Genomic DNA, 16,478 nt, shown 5'->3' with positions numbered 1-16,478 from the left:
CCCATGAACTGTAGCCCATAAGACACCTCTGTCCATGGGATTTTCCAGGATACTGGAGTGGGTTGCCATGCCCTCCTCCAGGAGATCTTCTCGACCCGGGGGTCGAACTCATGTCTGCTTGTGTCTCCTGCATTGCAGGCAGATTCTCTACCCACTGAGCCATCACGGAAGCCCATTATCCTCTAAATACTGCAGTCCTACAAGGATGGCTGCACTTAGAAGCTTGCTCAGGTAAGAGAAAGCGCTGGAAGGTATAAGATTTGACAGGTCTCCTGTATCCACAGATGCCAGTTACTTGGGCTTCTTTTTAGTAAGTGCCTGTAGGATGGCCACACCCACCTCACTGATGCAACAGAGATTTACACCATCTGTCTACTACCAGCTCCTAGCCTTGCTCACGAAGGAGGGGCCATATAGCCACAAGGCCAAGTCTTTTCTTGACTGTCATGTCAAGAAATAACATGAGTCTTATCTGCCAAACTGAGCCTCCAGAGCTAGTGGCTTGAAGCCCAGAGATAAATTCATGTCAATCCCAGTCCCCATACTTACTCTAAAAAGCAAACAGAGAAACTTAATCCTCTAGCAGGCAAAACAGTAGCAACAGCTCTGCAAGAAGGCAGGGCCTGTTATGGGAACATCACAATATCATCCAATCCAAGGCGGGGCTGTGGAGTTTACAGTGGGCATCTGTGGGTTTTGCCTGCACAGTAGCCACTCTCCCTTATGGTAAAAGTGGCATCTTGACTTTCCTTTGGGAAACCAGCCTGGCTCCATGATGTCTAGTCTTGGTGGTGCTGTCAATCAAGGTGCCCAGCTCTCCCCGTGGCCAGGAGTGGCATGTGACCCCAAATCAGCCAATCACACTCATTCTCCTGGGAATTTGATTCTTGAATCAGTAGTACTGCCATAAGAAGGTGGCCCCTGAGTTCCTGCCACCTAGAGCCAAGAGCCACTCTGGACCCTGTTCTTTCTAAAGCCTGGCTGTGACGTGAATGTAGAACTCCATACCCTTCCACTTGGTTTTGTTTTTTTTTTTTCTTTTAAAAAATATGGAACGCTTCACGAATTTGCGTGTCATCCTTGCGCAGGGGCCATGCTAATCTTCTCTGTATCGTTCCAATTTTAGTATATGTGCTGCCGAAGCGAGCACTCCACTTGGTTTTTAAGACACCTACATTCAATTGTTGCTTACAAAGAACCAAAAAACTCTGGCCAATTCAAAGACATCTGACCCCACCTCTTTCTGCAATGTCCCTGAGCTTCCCATTTCATTGCAGGACAAGGAGCGCTCCACCTCCTAAGGACAACTCTGATACGAGAAAGTCCTTTAGACTGCACAGAACTCTGCTTCCCTGTAACCTCCCCATCCTGCCCTCGGGGCATCTCCTACCTCTCCCTGGCTCCTCCTCCTGTCCCCCCGCCCGCCATTAAGCTACTGGAATTCCTCAAAGCTCTCTCCCAGGTACTGGTCTATTCCCTGTGAACACTCTCCCCGCAGGCCACCTTGTCAGTCTACAAACTTCATAACTTTGTTCTTGCTGGTGGCTCCCAATTGAACCTCTCAGTCCAGAGCCCTCCCCTCCTTGCTAAGTACCACCATTTGGATCTCAAACTGAAAATGCTCCAAACCAAATCCTTGTTCTTCTGCCTCATTTCCTGTTGTTTGTTTTTTTATAAAACAATTTATTAAACATGATGGAATATGTACTTTAGAGGAAATGACAACTACATCCTAAAGTCTTAGAAAAATATGTAGTAGCCAATTTTTAAAATTAATAGCAGTTACATTCCTTCTCCTTCACCCTGTTACTAGACAAGTTTGAATTCATATAAAGTAAGATATCCATAGAGACGAATTTTTCCCAAGCATACTGATATATTTTTCTTTAACTTTAGCATAGGTAACAGTGAAGCTATATATATCCAAAAAACTAAGTCCCTTGTCTCCATCCCCACTTTTTATTTATGCTTTCCCGACTCTACAAAAGGGATCTGAATATTCAAATGTGTGCATGTTCAGTCACGTTTGACTCTTTGAGACCCCAAGGACTGCAGGCCACCAGGCTCCTCTGTCCATGGGATTCTGCAGGCAAGAATACTGGAGTGGGTTGTCATTTCCTTCTCCAGGAGATCTTTACAACCCAGGGGAAAAACTGCATCTCTTGAGTCTCCTGCATTGACAGGCAGATTCTTTACCACTGTGTCACCTGGAAAGCTGAACATTCAACTAACAGTATCCTATCTCATCAAAGATCTGGGGGAAGTAAAGAGGGAATTTTAGGAAAATGCTTGGTTTTTCAAATACTTTAGTCTCCATTTGCGCCCACCTTGTATCAGTTCCACACTAGAAACAAGTGTGTTGAGGAAACACACTGCTCTATTTCAGGGGTACACTTGTAGTTCTTTACATTAGACACTTATAGCACTTCACCTCTGAACCCAACCTTAGAGAATTAACTAAACAGGATTTCCCCAGTGGTCCAGTGGCTAAGATTCCACATCCCAGTACAGGAGGCCCTGGTTCAATCTTTGGTAGGGGAACTAGATCCCACATGCTTAAGAAAGAATTCGCATGGTGTAACGAAGACCCAGCGCACCCAAACAAATAAACAATAAAGATTTAAAAAAGAATTAGCTAAAGGCTATAAAATCAAGATTTTTCAAATTTTCAGAAGTTCATCAGTGTTCACAGAAAAAAAAATTATGTTGATACTATCTGAATGTAGTGTTTGTAATTTTGACACAGCGGGAAAATAATCAAGAGCTTTGGTTAGAATTTAAATGCTACTTAAACTTCTGCCTTACTTCTGATGTTTCCTCTCACTCACCCTAGGAGCCACCCTTGACTCACCTCAGCGTCACTACTCACTTCCGGTCACCAATTCTGTCCAATCTGACCCCAAATTATCACTCAAAACCAGCCTACTTCCCTCCATGAAAAAAACAGCCCCTGTCTATGTTCTCTGAAGCCGGCATCGTTTTTCTCTGATGTCTGTCATCCTTCAGATCGCACGTGAAATGTCATTTCCTCAGAGTCTTCCTGACCTGCTAGCCTAGGTTTAATCTGCTTACTGTACAATCCCGTTTGAAACTTTCTAAGCCACTTTATTCTTTTCAATAATAAAATGAGGTTTAGAAAGAGTACCTACTCAAAGACTACTGGTAGATTAAATGGAACAACATATTAAAAACTTGAACAGAAAAATTAAGCCTTAGTGCCTGGCACATAGTAGGTTCATAATAAATAAATATTAGTGACTGCCATTGTCATTGTTATTATCACTATTAATAATAATACCTTTCCCTCCCAGACTAACTCCATTCAAGCAGAGAAACCACGTGCTTTATTCACCTCTGCACTCCTACTGTGGGCTCATGAAAAAAGCTCAATAATATTTAACTGACTGATTGGTTAAGATTTGAAGCCAAAGACCATGCCCCCATCCCACCCATTTCCCCAGTCTGTCTCCTTCAGCAGACCAAACATTTTCATTTCCTTCCAGTATATTTGGGATATAGGACACAAGCTTCTCACCATCACTCTAGGTGCCTGAGACAAGTAAAGTCATAACAAAAATGCCACAGGATGGAGACTTTCCACTTGCTTTCCTTTTTATTTGAATAAGACCACTGAGGGTGGAAAATCTAAGTACAGAAAAAAACTGGAAGAAAACACATTACATGTGAAATGGTGGTGGTGGGAGTGATCTCTGGCTGTAAGAACTTTGAGGTCTTGATCTTCTTTTTATAATACTTTATTTCCCTAATATGTTTAAATGATAAAGCAAATGTAGAATTTAATCAACTTCATGAGGTTAGGGGCTTTTTCACTAGACAAAGAATTAAGCAAACTTATATCGAAGCTTAAATTATCACACAGAAATACATTTCCACTCATTTAAGTCCAATACCATGAAGCAAGAAATTACGGCCCTCAAATTTTCCCTCCCTTATCATGTGTTGTTGGGTCACTAAATAGTATCCGACTCTTTGCAACCCCATGGACTGTAGCCCACCAGGCTCCTCTGTCCATGGGATTTCCCAGGCAAGAATACCGGAGTGAGTTGCCATTTCCTTCATCAGGAGATCTTCCTCACCCAGGGATCAAACCCAGGTCTCCAGAATTGGCAGATGGATTCTTTACCACTGAGCCACCAGGGAAGCCCTATATACCAGCAACAAACATTTAAAAAATAAGTTACACAATAGTATCATTATACCTAGGGATACATCTAAAGAACTGTGTGAAATAAATCTGCACAGAAACTGTAAAATATTGGGAGAAATTAATCTATATATACCATGTTCATGGATCAAAGGCTCAGTATTGTAAAGACGTCACTTGTTCTCAAACTGACCTATATATACCATGCAATCTCAGTCAGAATCTTAGTGCATTTTGCACACACATTTGCATTTCACACACATTTGCATACACATTTGCATTTCACACACACATATGCACATGTGTGTGTGAAAATGAATATGCTGGGTCTAATATTTATATAGAAATGCAGAGAACCAAGGATGCCTGAGGAAGAAGAAAGCTTAAGGACTTAGAGCACCATATATCAAGTACTATTATAACTCTGCAATGATGAGACAGCCTGGTATGGTGCAAGGATAGACAAACAGACCAATTGAACAGAAGAGAGAATTCAGAAACAGGTCCATGAATATACATGTTGTTTAGTTGCTAATTCATGTCTGACTCTTTTGCGACCCCATGACTGTAGCCCACCAGACTCCTCTGTCCATGGATTTCCCAGGCAAGAATACTGGAGTGGGTTATTTCCTTCTCCAGGGGATCTTTCTGACCCAGGGATCAAACTGGGGTCTCCTGCATTGGCAGGGGAACTGTTTACCGTCTGAGCCACCAGCGATGCCTAGCAGATGTATTACACCCATGTAAACCCACAGTCAAGAGACAGAACATCTGAATCATCCCAAAAGTTCCTGTTTACAATTAAACCGCTCACCCCAGACGCTGCCCTTCACAGCCATCTATCTGCTCTCTGTTAGCACAGATTAATGGGACCACACAGTATAAACTATTTTGTGCCTGCCTTCTTTCACTCTGAATAATGTTTTGATTATTAATGATTAATAATGCAGTTGTCAATATCAATAGTTAGTTCATTTTTATTCCTGAGTAATATTCTCTTACACAGTTATTCCCCAGTTTGTTTATTTGTTCATCTGTTGATTGCTGTTTGGGGATTTTTTTCCTCCAGCTTCTGGCTATTATGAATAAAACTGCTATAAATATTCATTTGCACGTCTTTGTGTGGGCATATAATTTAACCTATCTTGGTAAATACCTAAGAATGGAACTGCTGTGTCATATAGTAACTTGATATTTAACTGTATAAGAAACCTCCACTTTTTCCAAAATGATTGTACCACTTCAATTTTTAGAATGAAAACAATTCAATACATTATTTTTTAATAGGTTTATAGGTCTCTTGGGGTCTCTGTGGGAAATAGAATTCACTCTAGATATTCAATTAAAACACTAGAAACTGTGGAAAATTGTTACCACAACCTAGGGCTTCAGGTATAATCTAAAGAAACAGGGTAACAAGAGCCCAGCGAGAGCTGAATCAAGGAACTTCTTGATTCACCGGCCAAGAGCTGTCACTGCAGGAGGAGGGCAGAGATGGAGGGAGGGAGATGAGCGTGGGAAGAACCCCAAACCTCCCGCATCCAGCCCTTTAGCCTCTGGCTTCCACCTCCCATTGGCCCAACTCGGGACAAAGGCTGTCAGCAGGAGAGCCCAGGAGATGCGGCCCACAGAGGTCTACCTCCCCAGGCACAGGGCAGGGGAGAGAAGGGTGGACAATAGCGGCCCTAGAAAAAGGATCACGTGGAGAGTAATTAGACACTGTCTGTGCTCAGAGGAAGGGAGAAGAAGGACAAAGATTTGCAACGCTGCCAGAGGCCAACACTCACAAACCAACGGGACCGCACTATCATTACTGCTGTTATTACCACAACTGCAACAACCACCAGCAATCCTGCTAACAGTAACAACGGGACTGTACTGAGCGCTTACCATCTCCCAAGCACGGGCTGAGTGCTTATATGGTTATCTCAGGTAACCCTCACGACAGCCATAGAAAGCAGGCCTATGATTATCCCCACTTCACAGACAGAAAAAGGCTTGGAAAACCTGCCCAAGCGACTCCAGAGGGGAGGTAAGCCCTAACCACTACTCCATACTGCGTCCCTCCGAGGAGGGCCCAAAGACTTGGGCACCACTGCTCACCCTGGGGTGAGTGGTATGGACAAGGTACTCACCGCCTGAGTCTCCCCATTTGTGGAAGGAGGTCTACTCATCCCCCTGGGACTATCTGAGCACTGAACATAACAGGGCAGTCCCACCAAACTGTTTTGAGTTCCAGGGACCCTGTGACACCAGGATCTCTAACCCCATAAGGGCCGCAACAATTCTTTTCAAATGAAGAAACAGTGGTTCAGAAAGACTCCAGGAATCTTTTTCTTTTTTAATTTATTTTATTTTAATCAGAGGATAATTGCTTTACAACGTTGTGTTGGTGTCTGCCATACAACAAAGCGAATCAGTCATGACTATATGTATATCCCCTTCCTCTTGAAGCTCCCTCCCACCCCCCAACCCACCCCTCTAGGATGTCACAGAGCACGAGAATCTTAAAGCCACTTGCCAAAGACTAAAGAGCTAGTACGAGGCACAGAGGGCTTCCCAGGCAGTGCTTGAGGTAAAGAACCCACCTGCCAATGCAGGAGACATGGGTTCGATCCCTGGGTCAGGAAGATCCCCTGGAGGAGGGCATGGCAACTCACTCCAGTATTCTTGCCTGGAGAATCCCATGGACAGAGGAGCCTGGTGGGCTACAGTTTGTAGGGTTGCAAAGAGTTGGACACGACCAGAGCAACTTAGCATGCATGCAAGAGGTAAAGAAGGGACTGAAACTCAGGTCTACCTGTCCCCAAAGTCATTCCCTACCCTTCAGGAAAGAACAGGGAGGGTAAATAAAACATGACATTTCTAACACAGTGTGTAAACGGTGAGGGTTTGGCGCCTTCACGCTTAGATGCACGTATTCGCTGCACACCAGGAGACTCCAGTGTGGTTTTGGGCTTTGCATCAGCAGCAAAGCTTTGGGGGCATCGGTGCTCCCGGGCTTCCCTCCATCGCCAGCTGCTTCACCCACAGCGCCCTGTGGCCCGGAGCCTGGAGTTGCCCGGGGCAACCACCCACTCATTCTGGCATCGTTTCCTGATCTTTCGGAGTGTATTTATGGTGGGGGGGGGGAGCGGAATGTCAGCGGGTGTTTCTACCCTTTGGTGCCTTCTTAGAGATGACGTTAGCCTTTGGCACCTCCGCTGATTTCCCAAGAAATCCAACGAGGGCTAAATACAAACGCACAAGCTGCTGCAGTCTGGAAACTCAGCATTCTTGTCATGTCTTAATACCCTGTCATCTGAGCAACACTCATCCTCCATGCACTTTGAAATCTCTTTTGCTTTACATTCTGCCAAAAGGTTCCGATGTTTCCGTACTGGCATTGACATGATGGAGAAAGGAACATGTGAGGCATGAAGGCTTCAAAAATAGCCTGGAACTTTTCAAGGAAGGGGCTCGTAGTGGGATGACAGGCAAGCTATTCTGCATAACAAAGCACCGTGTCCCCAGAGTCAGGCACAAGCCCACCCTCCCCCACGTACACACACACACACCCATCAATCACTCCCTGAAATATCATATCTGTGGGAGGACGAGAGGATTAATGGTATGATCAATGAAGCTCCCGGGAGAGCTGGTGGATGGACTCCATGCAATGGGAAATTCTTTAATGATAACAGGTCAGTTTTGCTTAACGCACAGTAGGTAGGGGTTCCCAGGAGGCACCGGTGGTAATGAACCCATCTGCCAATGCAGGAGACCTAAGAGACTCAGGTTCGATCCCTGGGTCAAGAAGATCCCCTGGAGGAGGGCATAGCAACTCTAGTATTTTTGCCTAGATATCTTCCCATGGACAGAGGAGCCTGCCAAGCTACAGTCTATAGGGTCGCAAACAGTCAAACAGGATTGAAGTGACTTAGCACGCAGGTACTCAACCCACAGTGATGGTGATGGTGATGATGGTGGTGGCGGCGATGACAGAAAAGTAGAGGAGGGAGGAGGAGGGGAAGATAGCAATAGCAGCAATAGCTACTATCTACTGATTGTCCATTATGTTCCAGGCACTGCCTTAAACTCTTTACATTTAATCCTCACAACTCTGATTCAGGAATTACCAACAGCCCCACTTCACAGATGAAAAAAAAATGGGCCTTGAGAAGCTAAGAGATCTGACAGCAAGTGACAGTCAGGCTAGAACCTAGACTATCTGGCTCCAGAGTCTTAATTCTTACCTGCTACCTTCCACCTCACATGCTCCCCAAAAGAAGCCATCATCCCAGGCTCCCATTACAGGGGATGGAGGGGAAGATTTCTTCATCCTAAAACTGTATGATGAGACAACACACAGAACACTTCTCTCTGGGCCCTCGGTCCCTAGGAAGGCCTTGTGACCCACAGAGATTCTCAGCACTTACTGGGCAGGCACCCTGAGGGAGTATTTTCACCCCAAGAACACTCCGAGGTGGGCAGCCATATTATCCTCCACTTTCAAAGTTAGGAAAGTGAGGATCAGTGAGCCCGTTTTCCTTGCTTCTCTCCCAGATCCAATCTCCACCTGCCTTTGCCATGACCCAAGCCTTGGGAGGCTGATCCCTACAGAATGAATCATCCAGGCCCCTTGCCTCCTGGTTTCCAGCTGGCCTCAGACAGGTGGAACCAACAGGTGACTGGAGAGGAGGAGAGAGGCTAGGTACCTCCCCCGCTTCCTCCTTGAATTGATGGTACCACCGGGAAGCAGTTATGTCCCTTCAGGACCACCACTGTGCCAACAATCCCTTCTGCCTCAGGCTCCAGGGTCCCCACAAGTTACCTCCACGTGTTTCTTCCTCCCGGTTGTCGGTGTTCAGTTGCTAAGTCGTGTCTGACTCCTTGAGACCCCATGGACTGCAGCACACCAGCCTCCTCTGTCCTCCACCATATCCCAGAGTTTGCTCAAATTCATGCCCACTGAGTCAGTGATGCTATCTAACCATCTCATCCTCTGTCACCCCTTCTCCTCTTATCCTCAATCTTTCCCAGCGTCAGGGTCTTTCCCAACCAGTCGGCTAAGGGCATCAGGTGGCCAAAGTATTGGGGCTTCAGCACCAGTCCTTCCAATGAACATTCAAGGTTGATTACCTTTAGGACTGACTGGTTTGATCTCATTGCAGTCCAAGGGATTCTCAAGAGTCTTCTCCAGAGTCTTCCCCACTAGAGGTGTTAAAGAACCCCTTCACTGAAGGCCTCTGGGGGATCTCAGTTTCCTGCTGAGATCCTGACATGTACCATCATAGAGGCAGAAGAACTTGTCCAGAGTTACACAGATAGTAAAAGGCAGATCAGGCTCATTCTAAGCCTAGAGTCCACCATCTCAAGCACTCTGTCACATGGCCTCCACAGAGCAGGGGCCACCAGCTCTAAGACCTACGAAGGTAAGGACAGAAGCTAAATGAGTCAAACAAGTGGGTGAAGTACAACAGCGGGAGGTAGGGGACAGACGCAAACCAGAGAGTCCATGCCCCACTTAGGGCTAACCACCTATAAAAGCTAGCCTCGCAGCACCATGCTCCCCGAACACAAAGCACCTCCATAAGCATGTCTCACATTTTCCCAGGAATTTCACCACTCTCTCCAAACCCTCCCGCTGTTAGGAACCGCTCCTGGTAGCATCTTCAAGTTCTTTCCTCCTCAATCCTATTCCCCATCCTTCCCACACAGGCTTTTAGATCAGTTCTCCACTTTAACAAAGATTCAGGGAACAAACATAATTAATTCTCTGGCTTCAAAGGCTGCTTCCTGGACCCACTGCATTTTCTCCACGTCGCCACGGTCACCGCCCTCTTCCCCCCACGGGTAACTACGGACGCTGCTTCTGTCCTCTTGATACAGGCTGTATGGGGGCTGGGAACAGGAAGGATGAGAGAAGGAATATTCACACTCGCTGCCTGCAGTCTGCAGCATGGCAGCGTCATCTGTGCTGTGGGCAGAAATGCCACGGGAACCTCCCTGCGGGATGGGGAGGAGACGCCCCCTGCCCCGATGACCTTGACATCAGCCCGGCTGCTGGTGTGCGGAGCAGAGACTCCCCTCCTCCCAAAGCCATCTGGGGAGCACCTCACAGCAGGGGCTGCCAACTGGAGGCCTGGGGATCCCGGTTTGGCCCACATTGGTGGCTCAGACGGTAAAGAATCCGCCTGCCACGCGGGAGACCTGGGTTCGATCCCTGGGTTGGGAAGATTCCCCCGGAGGAGGGCATGGCAACCCACCCCAGTATTCTTGCCTGGGGATGCCCCATGAACAGAGGAGACTGGCAGGCTACAGTGGGCTATAGTTCATGGGGTTACAAAGAGTCAGATATAACTGAATGATGAAGCATAGCACAGTGCTTCACAAAATAATATATAACCACAGCCAGTGCTTAAAACCATTGCCGGCTCATAGTTGTTGTTGGTTTTTAGTTTTTTGAAGTATAACTGATTAACAATGTTGTGTTCATTTCCACTGTATGGCCAAGTGAGTCAGTTACGTATATTCTCTTTCATATTTTTTTCCATTACAGTTTATCATAGGAGAGTGACAACAGTCCGTTGTGCTCTACAGTAGAACACGCTGTATATGCTAGTTTGCATCTGCTAACCTCAAACTCCCTCATGGTTTTTAAAAAATCCAGATTTCTGGCTTTTCTTTCCAAAAAGCAGAAGTAATGGCAACGGTGGGCCCACATTCTTGTGTGGTGACAAAGCCATTAAACCTGAGTCCGCTAACACGTAAACTGCAAGAGGGCAGAGAGTTCTGTCTGGTTCATTCTCTGTCTCCACACCTAGAACAGTGCTTGGCACATGGAAGACACTCAATAGACAAGTGTTGAAAGCAAGAATAATTGCTCGCCCTCCCAGACCACCTTGGACTCTCCACTTCACAGCAATCCCCACCCAGCTCAACTCGCTCAGTTAAGTTTCCTTCCAGACCCCTGCAGATGACTGAGTATGAGACCGCCCCAACTCACAGCATGGGATTTAAAGGCAGGCAAGACACAGTCCGCGCTCATCGGAAGGAAAAGATTAGGGGACAGGATTATCATCATCCCTTACAGAGTGGGTACAAGGTGCCAATGAAGCAGGCTGAGCACCAAAGAATTGATGCTTTCAAACTGTGGTACCGGAGGAGACTTCTGAGAGTCCCTCGGACTGCAAGGAGATCAAACCAGTCAATTCTAAAGGAAATCAACCCTGAACATTCATTGGAAGGACTGATGCTGAAGCTGAAGGTCCAACCCTTTGGCCACCTGATGTGAAGAGTCAACTCACTGGAAAAGACCTTGATGCTGCGAAAGATTGAAGGCAGAAGAAGGGGGTGACAGAGGATGAGATTGTTGGATGGCATCACCAATTCAACGGACACGAACTTGGGCAAACTCTGGGAGATGGTGAGGGACAGGGAAGCCTGGCGTGCTGCTGTCCATGGGGTTGGGAAGAGTCACACAGTTCGGCGACTGAACAGTGACAACACTAGATGCCAAGCACATATTGGCTCCTTTAATCCTCACAACAGCCATGTGGTAGGTCCTACTATTATACCTGCTGTGCAGGAAAAGAAGGTGAACTCAGGAAGAGAAAGCAACTTAACTGAGATCACACAGCATCAGGCTAGGAAGGCAGGATTCAAATCCAGGCAGGTGAGCCCCAGAGCACATGATCATAACCCTGCAATGAACAGGGAACATCCAGGCCACAGAGATCCCCCTGTGATGTTGAGAAGGGAACATCCAGACCACAGAGACCCCTTGCCTTAGTCATCAGACCCCTAATGAAGCCACTGCCCAGCAGAGATGGAATTCTGGGACTTCACGGCTGGAAGCAGCGATGCTCTGGATTCATTTAATGCATCTTTGACTCAATTCAATGGGGAAGCCACTGTGAGCAGATGTTCTACCAGGAGCCATCTGAGAAGATGTTTAAGGCACACAGTTTCACGTGGTCTCTGGCATCTCAGCTGAAGATACCCCCATGGTCCTCTGAGTTTCGCTCTAAGAAAAACATCAAATCACAGATGGTCTTTCCTCAAACCACAGGAGCTGCAGTGGCCAAGAGGGAGATCACTGCAACTTGGCTGACCTACTTGGACCCAAGGGCCTCAGCAGGAGCAAGGAAGCATCCGGTCCAAGAGCACCACAGAGCAGCTGAGGCTAGCAGCTGGAGATGAAGACACGCACAACTAAACAACCATCTGGCTGCAGCAGGGGGTGGCGCGGCCCCGTTCTGCATCTGGGCAGCTTCCAGAGGGGGCGGAGTGGTGGCGGGGAAGGTTCAGGAAACACACAGACGACTCAGCTAAAGCCCCAGCTTACACATCCAGCCGCACGTCCTTCTGACAAGGCAACTCCCCTCTTTGAAGGGCCTCTGTTTTCTCCTCTGTACAATGGAGCTGATCAGATTTTTGTATTTGTTCGTAAAGACATTATAGGGCCCAGTGGTAAAGAACTTGCCTGCCAATGCAGGAGACCTAAGAGATGTGGATTCGATCTCTGGGTCAGGAAGAACCCCTAGAGAAGGTCATGGCAACCCACTCCAGTATTCTTGCCTGGAGAATTCCATGGACAGAGGAGCCTGGCAGGCTACAGTCCATGGGGTCGCAAAGAGTCAGACATGACTGAAGCAACTTATCCTGCACATAAAGTTCATTTACACATTTACTTATCCATTCATTGTTCACCAAACATGCACTAAATGTCTACTGTGTGCTAGGCACTGCCCCAGATATAAGGGTAAATGACAAGTGAGATGGATAAGATCTTTGCCCTCCTGGAAGGTGCTGTATAGAACTACAGTCCCGTTTCCCCATCTCTGAGATGGACAGAATAGTGACTTTGAAAGGTTACCTAGGGAACTAAAGTTATTTTTATATAAGTAAAAAATAGCACACATTTCCTTATCAAGCACAAGGCCAGAGGTCAGGAAACCTTTTCTTCAAGGCTAAGAGAGTAAATCTTTTAGTCTCCACAGGCTCCTCGGTCTCAGCCGCTACTACTCAAATCTTCCTTGTAGCCCAAACAAGGAGCCACAGACAACATGTGAACTAACAGACACGGCTATGTGCCCCCAAAATTCTGTTTACAAATTGAGCCAGTAGATCCATGAGCCAAAGTCTACCAACTCCTGCTCTAGACCAGTCCTGCCCAGGAGGACTTCCTGCAATGAGAGAAATGTTCTCTATATGCACTGTCCACTTGGAAGGTGGCTACTGTGACTGACAATATTGTGTCAGCAAAGACATCACTTTGCTGACAAAGGTCCGTCTAGTCAAAGCTATGGTTTTTCCAGTAGTCACGTATGGATGTGAGAGTTGGACCATCAAGAGGGCTGAGCACTGAAGAATTGATGCTTTCAAACTGTGATGCTGGAGAAGACTCTTAAGAGTAACTTGGACAGCAAGGAGGTCAAACCAGTCAATCCTAAAGGAAATCAACCCTGAATATTCACTGGAAGGACTGAGGCTGCAGCTCAAGCTCAAGCTCCCATACTCTGGCCACCTGATGCAAAGAGCCGACTCATGGAAAAGACCCTGATGCTGGGAAAGACTGAGGGCAGGAGGAGAAGGGGACGACAGAGGATGAGATGGTTGGATGGCATCACCGACTCAATGGACATGGGTTTGGGTAAACTCCGGGAGATAGTGAAGGACAGGGAAGCCTGGCGTGCTGCAGTCCACGGGGTCTCAAAGAGTCGGACACGACTTAGTGACTGAACAACAACAATTGTGACTGAGAAACTGGATTTTTTCATTTTAAAGATTTAAGTAACCGCATGTGGCTTGTGGCTACCATAATCCACAGCACAGAGAGACATGCCTTCTAAGGCATTTAATCCTCCTGGCAGCCCTAAAGTCCTCGAAATGTCAGCACGCTGTCACAAGCACACCCTCAATAAACCCTGGAGAGGGTTTACTATAATGACAAGGGTGATGCGGGAAGTTCTCAAACTGAGAGTCAAGTCCAAGGATGACCCATTCCCGTGGCTGGCCAGAGGGAGAAACATCGTGTAGAGATCTACAGCAACTAATTGAGACAAAATGAGTCAAGGGGACCTCCTCACGCGGCCACCCCAGGGAACCCTTGGAAGTCCTCGGAAACATACCCCTCACCAACCTTAATGAGCCTCTTCCCCAGGAGGGGCAAGGCCACCCTCCTTAGATCAAACAGGCCAACAAGTGCTGGTGACACTCCACCAACCTGGACACCCCAGCGACATCAGAGAAGACCACCTCCCATCAGAAGGGCAGGGGCCTCCACCCCCTAAATGAGACTCCCCCGGCCCCCGTCAAGGAGAGTAACGAGACGGCTGCAGGCATCCCAGCCTCTCCCTCTCTGCCCTGAATTTTCAAAATGCAAGTTTCAACTCTCCATGAGCCTGCGAAGTTTCAGCTTCTGCCCCAGGCTAATAAGAGCTGCCACTTGTTGAGAGTATATTATGTCCTCAGCACTGTTCCTGCTGCTGAGTCGCTTCAGTCCTGTCTGACTCTTCGCTACCCTTTAGCCCACCAGGCTCCTCTGTCCATGGGATTCTCCAGGCAAGAATATTGGAGGGGTTGCCATGCCCTCCTCCAGGGATATTTCCAACCCAGGGATCGAACCCGGGTATCTTATGTTCCCCTGCATTGACAAGTGGGTTCTTTACCACTAGCACCACCTGGAAGCCCACGGAGACACTGGAAGTGCCTAAAATTGAGTAATCAAAAAAAAAAAAAGAAGAAGAAGAAAAATCAGTGAATGAGAAAGAAAAGGAGGCAGCAGAGGAAGAAAGAGAATCATACCAGGCGTCACAGAAACTGCAAAGGGTAAGAATTTTAAGAAGGGACAGCCATCAGTCATGTCAAATGCCATAGGGAAGATGAAGACATAAAAGGCTATTGAAGTTAGGATCCTGGGCCACGGTTTGGGACACCCCAGAAGCAGATCCTAAGATGCTGCCTGAAGGACGAGCAGTTCCTCTGAGAAGTGATTCCCGGGAGTACCAGTACTGAGTGGGGAAGTGAGATGGGGAGGGAAGGTCGCCTAAAAAGGATGCGTTTTCAAGCTCGTTACCACTTTGGGCAACTAGATCCTCGTCCTGCTGGGGAACTCTAGGAATCACAAGCCTCAGAAGTATTTCTCCCTCAGGCTCATCAGTTACTGTTGGGAACTGCTCCTGGGGGAGGCGTCACGCTTTGCCTGTCCAGCCTAATATGCAAGTAGACAGAATGAGCCAATGTCCAGAGCAAGCCCTCAGACAAACAGATGCAGGCACTGCCAGGAGGGAGTCAGGCCAGAATGCAATGACATGGATGGGGGAGGGACATGAGCAAGCCCCGGCAGTGTCTGCCACGGCATGTTGCCAGTCTCTCTGCACCTCAGTGTCCTCATCTGTAAAATGGGGGGAATATCACCCAGAACTGCTGTGAGGATTAAATGAGGATAAATCCATACTTAGCCCAGCACCTGGGAGATGGTGCTAATAAACACATGCTGATATTTTTACTTGGGGTGACCTCTGGGGAAGTGGTTTCTATGCAGGGTTATGGAAAGGGAGACGACACGGGGCAGCAGAGAAGGCAGACTGCTAATTTGAGGCGGCATCAAACCCAGGAGGCTCCGACTGGATAAATAATAATTGCTAATATTCTATTTAAACAGCAAGCAAACTTGTGCCTATTTGTGTTCAAAAGTCCTCGATTTAGCAAGAAGGCTTTCCTGCTAGGCTCTGCCTGTCCACCCATCCCTTTGGAAAACATCACTCACTCCCACTACTGGAAGCAAAACAGCAACAGTACATTCACTCAGTATTTTTTTTTTTTGGTCCTATCCCGAAAATGCATTAGTGAAAGGTTTTAGAAGATCAAATAGAGAGGGACAAAAAGAGATTCAGAAATTGCCCCCACGGTGTCAGCTTCTCAACAGTTAGAGCTCCTTTTTTGGCCGGGGTTGATTCTAAAAGCAAAATGGAAAGTGTCCAGGCACATAATGATGAATCACCATAACACCTCTCATATGCACACAGCTCACCAGGGTTTTCAGCATGCTGTTTCCTTCATCCTTGACATGATCCACAGGGGGTCAGTAATGTATCTAAGTGTTTATTTTGTAATTATTCTAACAAACATTTATGTAACACTGACAATGAGCCAGACAGTCTTTAACTGTTTTATAAATATTAATTTGTTTAATCCTGGTAAGAACTATATTAGCTTCCATTATGATCCTCATTTTGCAAATGATGAAAATAAGGCACAGAGATGCTAAGTAATTTGCACACAGGCGTAAGCGGCAAAAGCAGGAGCTGAATGACGGACGGCAGTC

General features: G+C 47.0%; 1 protein-coding gene and 1 non-coding gene across 3 annotated transcripts in view; both read right to left on the bottom strand.

Moving 5' to 3' along the window:
* The window catches only part of PRKCB (protein kinase C beta), a 359,602-nt gene that overhangs the window by 217,094 nt on the left and 126,030 nt on the right, over positions 1-16,478 (bottom strand). The window lies entirely within an intron of this gene.
* Positions 1,044-1,150, bottom strand: LOC122433681. Its single transcript, XR_006267164.1, has one exon. It is a non-coding gene; the product is annotated as a U6 spliceosomal RNA (small nuclear RNA).

Source organism: Cervus canadensis, chromosome 32, assembly GCF_019320065.1.
Source record: "Cervus canadensis isolate Bull #8, Minnesota chromosome 32, ASM1932006v1, whole genome shotgun sequence".
NCBI lineage: Eukaryota > Metazoa > Chordata > Mammalia > Artiodactyla > Cervidae > Cervus > Cervus canadensis.
This window is presented reverse-complemented; position numbering and strand designations above follow the sequence as displayed.